The sequence below is a fragment of the Etheostoma cragini genome, chromosome 6, assembly GCF_013103735.1.
Source record: "Etheostoma cragini isolate CJK2018 chromosome 6, CSU_Ecrag_1.0, whole genome shotgun sequence".
In the NCBI taxonomy this organism is placed as follows: Eukaryota; Metazoa; Chordata; class Actinopteri; order Perciformes; family Percidae; genus Etheostoma; species Etheostoma cragini.
This window is the reverse complement of record NC_048412.1, coordinates 9,469,656-9,477,055: the sequence shown is the minus strand read 5'-3', so window position 1 is coordinate 9,477,055 and position 7,400 is coordinate 9,469,656. Positions and strand designations below refer to the sequence as shown.

The 7,400-nt window shown below is 41.3% G+C and overlaps 1 protein-coding gene across 4 annotated transcripts in view; it reads right to left on the bottom strand.

Annotated features, from left to right (window-relative positions):
• Positions 1–7,400, bottom strand: part of ulk4 (unc-51 like kinase 4) — an 88,332-nt gene that overhangs the window by 62,666 nt on the left and 18,266 nt on the right. The gene's annotated exons all lie outside the window — the stretch shown is intronic.

The window sequence follows — 7,400 nt, the reverse complement described above, 5'->3', positions numbered from 1 at the left end:
ACACACACACACACACACACACACACACACACACACACACACACACACAAGCGCCCCGCTTTATTAGATAGATGTATTTTTTTGTTGAATGACTCATTAATATGATCATAACGGAAATGTGTACTTAATTCCTGACAACAAATTCTATATATATTGTCATACCAGCACTTTCTTACGTTCCAAAATCTTGGATTATTTTAACCAATATTTTTATCTTTTTATCTATCTAATAAAGGGAAACGTATCTGCATGTATGTACAGCGGGGCTCAAAAGTTTGGACAACCAAGGTAAAAATTTGTATTAATGTGCATAAAGAAGCCAAGAAAAGAGGGAAAAAAAACTCCAAAAGACATCAAATGACAGATTAGACTTTTGTATAATATGTCACAAAATGTTAGATTTTATTTTCATCATTTACACTTTCAAAATAACAGAAAACTAAAAATGGTGTCTGCAAAAGTTTAGGCACCCTGCAGAGTTTATAGCATGCACCGCCTCCTTTGGAAAGCTGAGACCTGACAGTGTCATGGATTGTTCTCAATCATCGTCTGGAAACACCAGGTGATGTCAATCTTAAGGTTTTAAATGCCCAGAGTCATCTGACCTTGTCCCAACAATCAGCACCATGGCTTCTTCTAAGCAATTGTCTAGAAAACTCAAACTGAAAATAGTTGACACTCACAAAGCAGGAGAAGGCTGTTAGAAGAAAGCAAAATGTTTTTAGATGCCAATATCCTCTCTTTAGAATGTTATTAAGAAATGGCAGTCATCAGGAACAGTGGACCTTAAAGCAAGATCTGGAAGACCAAGAAAAATATCAGACAGAACAGCTCGCAGGATTGTGGGAAAAGCAAGTCCAAACCCACGTTTGACTGCACGATCCATCCAGAAAGACCTGGCAAACACTGGAGCTGTGGTACACCATTCCATTATGAAGAGATACTTGTACAAATATGGTCTTCGTGGAAGAGTCAACGGAAGAAAACCTCTTCTAAGTCCTCACCACAAAAATCAGCGTTTGAAGTTTGCAAATGAACACGTAGACAAGCCTGATGCGTTGTGGAAACAAGTTTTGTGGACCGATGAGGTTAAAGTAGAACTTTTTATGGCCAAATAAGCAAAGGTACGTTTGGAGGAGAAAGGGCACAGAATTTAATGAAAAGAACCTTAAGCATGGGGGTGGATCAATCATGCTTTGGGGTTGTATTGCAGCCAGTGGCACAGGGAACATTTTCACAAGTGTGTATCTAAAAATCCACGGTGGATTACATCAAGAGGCGTAAACTGAAGTTTTTGCAATGGCCTTCACAATATCCTGACCTCAACATAATTAAAAAAAGTTATGGTTAGACCTTAAAAGAGCAGTGCCTGACAGACCAGAAATCTCAAAGAACTGGAAGACTTTTGGAAGGAAGAATGGGCGAAGATACCTCAAACAAGAATTGAAAGACTCTTGGCTGGCTACAAGAAGCGTTTCCAAGCTGTGATACTTGCCAAAGGGGGCACTACAAGGTATTCACTCTGCAGGGTGCCCAAACTTTTGCAGACGCCATGTTTTTGTTTTCTGTTATTTTGAAAGTGTAAATGACGGAAGTAAAATCTAACATTTTGTGACATATTATACGAATGTCTAATCTGTCATTTGATGCCTTTTGGAGATCTTTTTTTGGCTTCTTTTTGCACATGAATACAATTTTTTACTTGGGGTGCTCAAACTTTTGAGCCCCACTGTGTGTTCGTGTTTGAAGGGAAAGGTAACCTCCAGACACTATATAGTAATAAGTTGTTAGCTGTAGCCTACATTCACCACTACATTCACAAAATCGGGCTGACACAGCACTTTTCATAAGACTCAATCTGGGTTGGGTTAATTAAATATACTGCTAACTTACAACACTAATAACATTACTGTTTCCAAAATACAAATCAAATCCCCTACTTCACCGTTAACTGTCAAGCCAATAAACCTATATGGAAGTTAACATCTCTGCTGAAGTGTTAACTCACGGTCACACCCTCTCTCCTTCCCTCTTTCTCTCTCTGTATATTAAGTGGTTTGGGGTCCCTTTGTAAGTTATTTTGGGGTACAATTTGGTTTTGAAGAATTCTACAAGCGACAATTGGCCCGTTCCAAACAGGCACATTTTCAACTGGCCCTGTACTAGTTAAAACAATGCCCCATTCCATTGCTACTGTGGCAGGCTTTAGGCTATGTATAACCTTGAGGATCAAGACAGCACTGAAGGCTATAGCTAATCATTGTCATTGACTGGTGCTGCAGAAGAAGAGAGGAGAAAAGCGTCTGGCTTTACCTGGGGACACTTAAAGAGCCATTCCACAGTTCTCAAATAAAACGGTTTCTACTGCCATTAAACAAAAAAGGTGATTCCACCTGTCAGAATGAGTTGACATCCTGTGTTTGGGATTTTCATTAGAAATAGTTTTAAGAAAAGGTATTGGTGCTGTTCAAATAACTTAATATGTTATTATTGCATTCAGTGAAGGGTGTCAACATCGTGGTCTGTAAATGATGCCTCAGAGAATTTAATCTGTTTCCTGTGGACTTGTACTATTTCAGTAAGCCTTTTGTTGTTGTTTGTGGTCATGTATTAGTTTAGGAAAAATGTCAACATGTCCATTCTACTTTCCATATGGAAACATAGTCTGATCAGTTTTTGTTTCAACCTTAAAATTATTAATCCAAAGTCTAATAAAAGTTCATGTTTCTGTGGTTATATCTAATTTACTTGAAGGTATCTACAGAAGAGTGACATGACAATGTCATGAACATGTCATAAAACAAACAAGTCAGAAACGTTTATAACATAACCCTTCTTTTGGTAAGTGACATTCGGGTTTGTCATGACAAGTTTTGGTTAGGGTAAGGGTTCACGTGTCATGACAGTGTCATGTGTTCATGTTACTCTAGTGTAGAAAACTTGAGAATAGAGGCAGCAATGCTGCTAGTCATTGACACTGACTAGAAAACCTGGCCAATCTGCCAGTCTACCACAGAAATCACAAAAGACGTAACTTTCCAAATTAAATAATTACTGGGTTTTTTAGAGCTATCAATTACTTTACTTTACTGAACCGTCATTGACCAAAAAACAATTTTTTTTTTAAAAGCCAAGGCTCAAACTAAAGCAAGTCTTACAAGAAGCCGGTACAAAAAACCTCTAACTAATCACTCTTGACAATAGAGCAAAAGATAAATTAAAGCCGAATTCTGTAGTTATATTTGTATTACTGACTTGGAAAGGCCTACGAGCAACACATTACAGGTGTTACAAAAATACGCAGTTGTTTCTCTGAAGTAGGTGAGGCCTCAACTTTTAAAGGTTCATTAAGTGAAACAACGCTGCTTTGGCTTTACTCCTGAGTTACAAATATATTTTATGGTTCACAAAAGTTACCAATACGCTGAGGTACATCTCTTATTATTCATCAATGTAATGGTCATTTATTCGATAACACATAATTATATAATTCAATTGTGGAATACCTCAAATCAAATATAATTTGTCAACATTAAATCGTGAAACAACACTGCCCCTATTTTCAGAATCAGCTTTATTTGCAAGGTATGAGGACACATACAAGGAATTTTACTTTGTAACATTGTTGCTCACAATGCGCTTAAACATACAAAACCACCAAACAACACACACTGATATATACACACTGAAATAAACATACTCTAAACAGAAACAATATAGAGGCATGAGTGCAGTCAAGAGTGCAATAAAAAATGATTTAAATGTGGAGCATAGTGCAAAGGATACTGGGATAAATAGTATTATGTTATTATATTACAATATGAACAGTATAAACATTATGAACAGCTCTGGAATAGGGAATGAGAATGATGAATAAATAAATATAGTAGGTGAGATATGAGGATGGGAATGATGAGTAAATACTAAATAAGTGGAATAATAAGTGGAACCAGTAAACAGGTGCTGTTTAGAGACAGTGTTTCTGGGTTATTACACAGAATTGAACCTGGCACTGTGGGTAAGAAGTCAGCTGTTCATCAGAGAGTTGGCTTGTAGAAAGAAACTTTTCCTGAGTCTGTTGGTTTAGCATTCAGTGCTCTGTAGCGTCTACCACAGGTGAGAAGCTGGAACAGGTTGTGTCCGGGGTGAGATGGGTCTTCAGTGTGTTTTCTGTCTGTTTCCTGACTCTGGTAGAGTATAAGTCATGAACGGAGGGCAGGTTGACACCGATGATCTTTTCTGCAGTCATAAATGTCAGTTGTAGTCTGCTCCTGTCCTTTTTGTGGCAGATCCAAACCAGACAGTGATGGACATGCAGAAGACAGACTGGATGATGGCTGTGTAGAAGTGGATCAGCAACTCCTTAGGCAGGTTGAGCTTCCTGAGCTGGCACAGGAAGTACATCCTCTGCTGGGCCAAATTGATGATGATGTTAGTGTTGGGCTCACACTTTAGGTCCTGGGATATAGTGGATCCCAGAAACCTGAAGGAGTCCACCGCAGACACAGGGCTGTTGAGTATGGTGTATGGTGATGAAGAGTGGGGTGGCTCCTCCTGAAGTACACGGTCATCTCCACAGTTTTGAGTGTGTTAAGCTCAAGGTTGTTCTGACTGCACCAGAGAACCAGCTGATCCACCTCCCGTCTGTAGGCCGACTCGGATGAGGCCGATGACTGTTGTGTCTTCAGCAAACTTCAGGAGTTTAACAGATGGGTCTCCTGAGGTGCAGTCATTGGTGTAGAGGGAGAAGAGCAGTGGGAGAAGCACACACCCCTGGGGGGCGCCAGTGCTGATAGTCCGTGTGCTGGATGTGATGTTCCCAAATCTCACCTGCTGACTCCTGTCAGTCAGGAAGTTTGTGATCCACTGACAGGTGGAGGCTGGCACAGTGAGCTGGGAGAGTTTGGTGCTGAGGATGTCCGGGATGATTGTGTTGAACGCCAAGCTGAAGTCCACGTACAGGATCCTTGCATATGGCCCTGGGGAGTCAAGGTGTTGCAGGATGTAATGCAGTCTAAAGTTGACTGCATCATCCACAGACCGGTCCATGAAGGGGACTGTAATGTCCTTCAGGTGGGCCAACACCAGTCTTTCAAAGGACTTCATGACTACAGATGTCAAGGCAACAAGCCTGTAGTCATTTAGTCAAGAGGTGGAGGTTTTTATGGGAACTGGGATGATTGTGGAGCGTTTGAAGAAAGAGGGAACTTCTGAGTAAGATCTGAGTAAAGATGGGGGCCAGCTGGTCGGCACAGATTTTCAGGCAGGATGGTGACATATCGTCTGGGCCAGGAGTTCTGGTCTTCTGCCTCTGGAAGAGCTGGCACACATCCACTTCACAGATCGTGAGTGCAGGTGTGGGATCAGAGGGGGGGAGGTGACAGCGTACAGGTGGGGAAAGGTGACCGACTGAAGTGTGAGATGGTGAGTTGGTGTGGGGTAGGGGTGTGACTGTGGGCTTTTCAAACCTACAATAAAAACCATTCAGCTCGTCAGACAGTTGTTGAGGACCAGCAGTGTAGGGGGATGGTCTCCTGTAGTTTCTGAGTGGCTGCAGGCTTCCCCACACTGACTGTGGATCGTTGTTTATAAAGCTGGTTTCCAGTTTGTTAGCATAGCTCCTCTTAGCTGCTTTGATCTCTTTGATCAGTGTGTTCCTGGCCTGGTTATACAGGGCTCTGTCCCCACTTCTGAAGGCCTCCTCTTTTGACTGACTGAGCTGCCTGAGTCTTGCTGTGAAACAGGGTTCTTGGTTGTTATATGTGGAGAAGGTTTTAGTTGGCACACACATGTCCTCACAAAAGCTGATGTCACAGTGTCAGTTAGTTTGTCTAGATCAGTGGCTGCAGCCTTAAAAACACTCCAATCAGTACAGTCTGTAAATACAGTACAGGCCTGTTAATCCAGTTTTGACTTGTTGGTCCATCTTTTCACACTCTTTACAACAGGTTTAACAGATTTTAGTTTCTGCCCGTATGTCAGGACAAGATGAATCAGACAGTGATCAGAGAGTCCCAAAGCTGTACGTGAGACAGAGCAATAGGGGTCCTTTAGTGTAGTATAGCAGTGGTCCAGTATGTAAGCGTCCCTGGTGGGACACTTAACATGCTGTCTATACTTTGGAAGTTCATGGCTGAGGTTTGCCCTGTTGAAGTCCCCAAGGACAATGAGCAGGGAGTCAGGATGTTTTTTCTCCACGTTATTTATCTGGTCGGCTCATTAACACAGGCATAAGGAGAAATGTAGACGCCGACCAGAATGAACGAGGAAAAGTCCAGCGGTAAACTAAAGGGTTTGCAGTTTATGAATAGTGACTCCAAGTCGGGGCTGCACAATTTTATCAGCACTGTGTCATCTGTCCACCAACCTATTATGTTGGAACATGTATAAAAGAAAAAAGCTTTTTTAATGTCTTGTAATTTTTCTTTAATTTAGCTTTTGATTTTCGTGGTTCTTACTGTAACCTACTGAAAAACATTTACACTTTTAAGGTACTTTTCAACAATTGACCCTGAATTTTAAAGGGGAGGTAAAGGAATTAGTTAACTATAGCAGTATTGTTTAAGAACACACTGGCCTCCATGGAATAGAAGCAGAGAAGTCAATTTATCAAGGGCTTCGAGAAGATGCTGATGAGATTCCCTATGGCGTCAGTAGAGTAATAAGTGTAATCAGGCGGGGCGATCGATTTTTGAAGGTTATCAATCAGTCTTGTAAACAGAAATGTTACACTTAATCAACTTGCCTGGCTAGATTGAGGTTAACCAGAAATAAATTGGGATCACCTTTTCTAATGAAGTCAAATGAGGACTCCTTCACTTGTAATTTTCAGGGCTGGGGTTCAATTCGCTTTAAATTCAATTTAGTCGGCATGTCAATTTAAACTCCATTACCTAATGACAGGACAGCACTCAGCTTTATGCACTTCACACAAGATTGGTCTTTCTTGCTGAAGTAATAAGAAAACATGTTTTAATCTTTCAAGCATCAATGTTGTGCTTGATTCACTTTGAGTCATTAACTCAAAACAAAACAGTCATTCCGTGTTAATTACTTAAGAGTTAAGCAAAGACTAATCTTTCTCTGAATGATAATAATACTAATAAACGGAATTTATAAAGCTCTTTTCACAGACTCAAAGTCTGGGGTGGCAGTAGCTCAGTCCATAGGGAGTTGGGTTGGGAACCGGTGGGTCACTGGTTCAAGTCCCCGTATGGACCAAAAAGTAGGGAGTGTGGATTGGTGGCTGGAGAGATGCCACTTCACCTCCTGGGCACTGCCAGGTGCTGTTGAGCAAGGCACCGTACCCCACCACCCACTCAGGGCGCTGGTTTGGCTGGTGGCCCACTCACTCTGACATCTCTCCATTAGTGTGTGTGTGTGTGTGTGTGTGTGTGTGT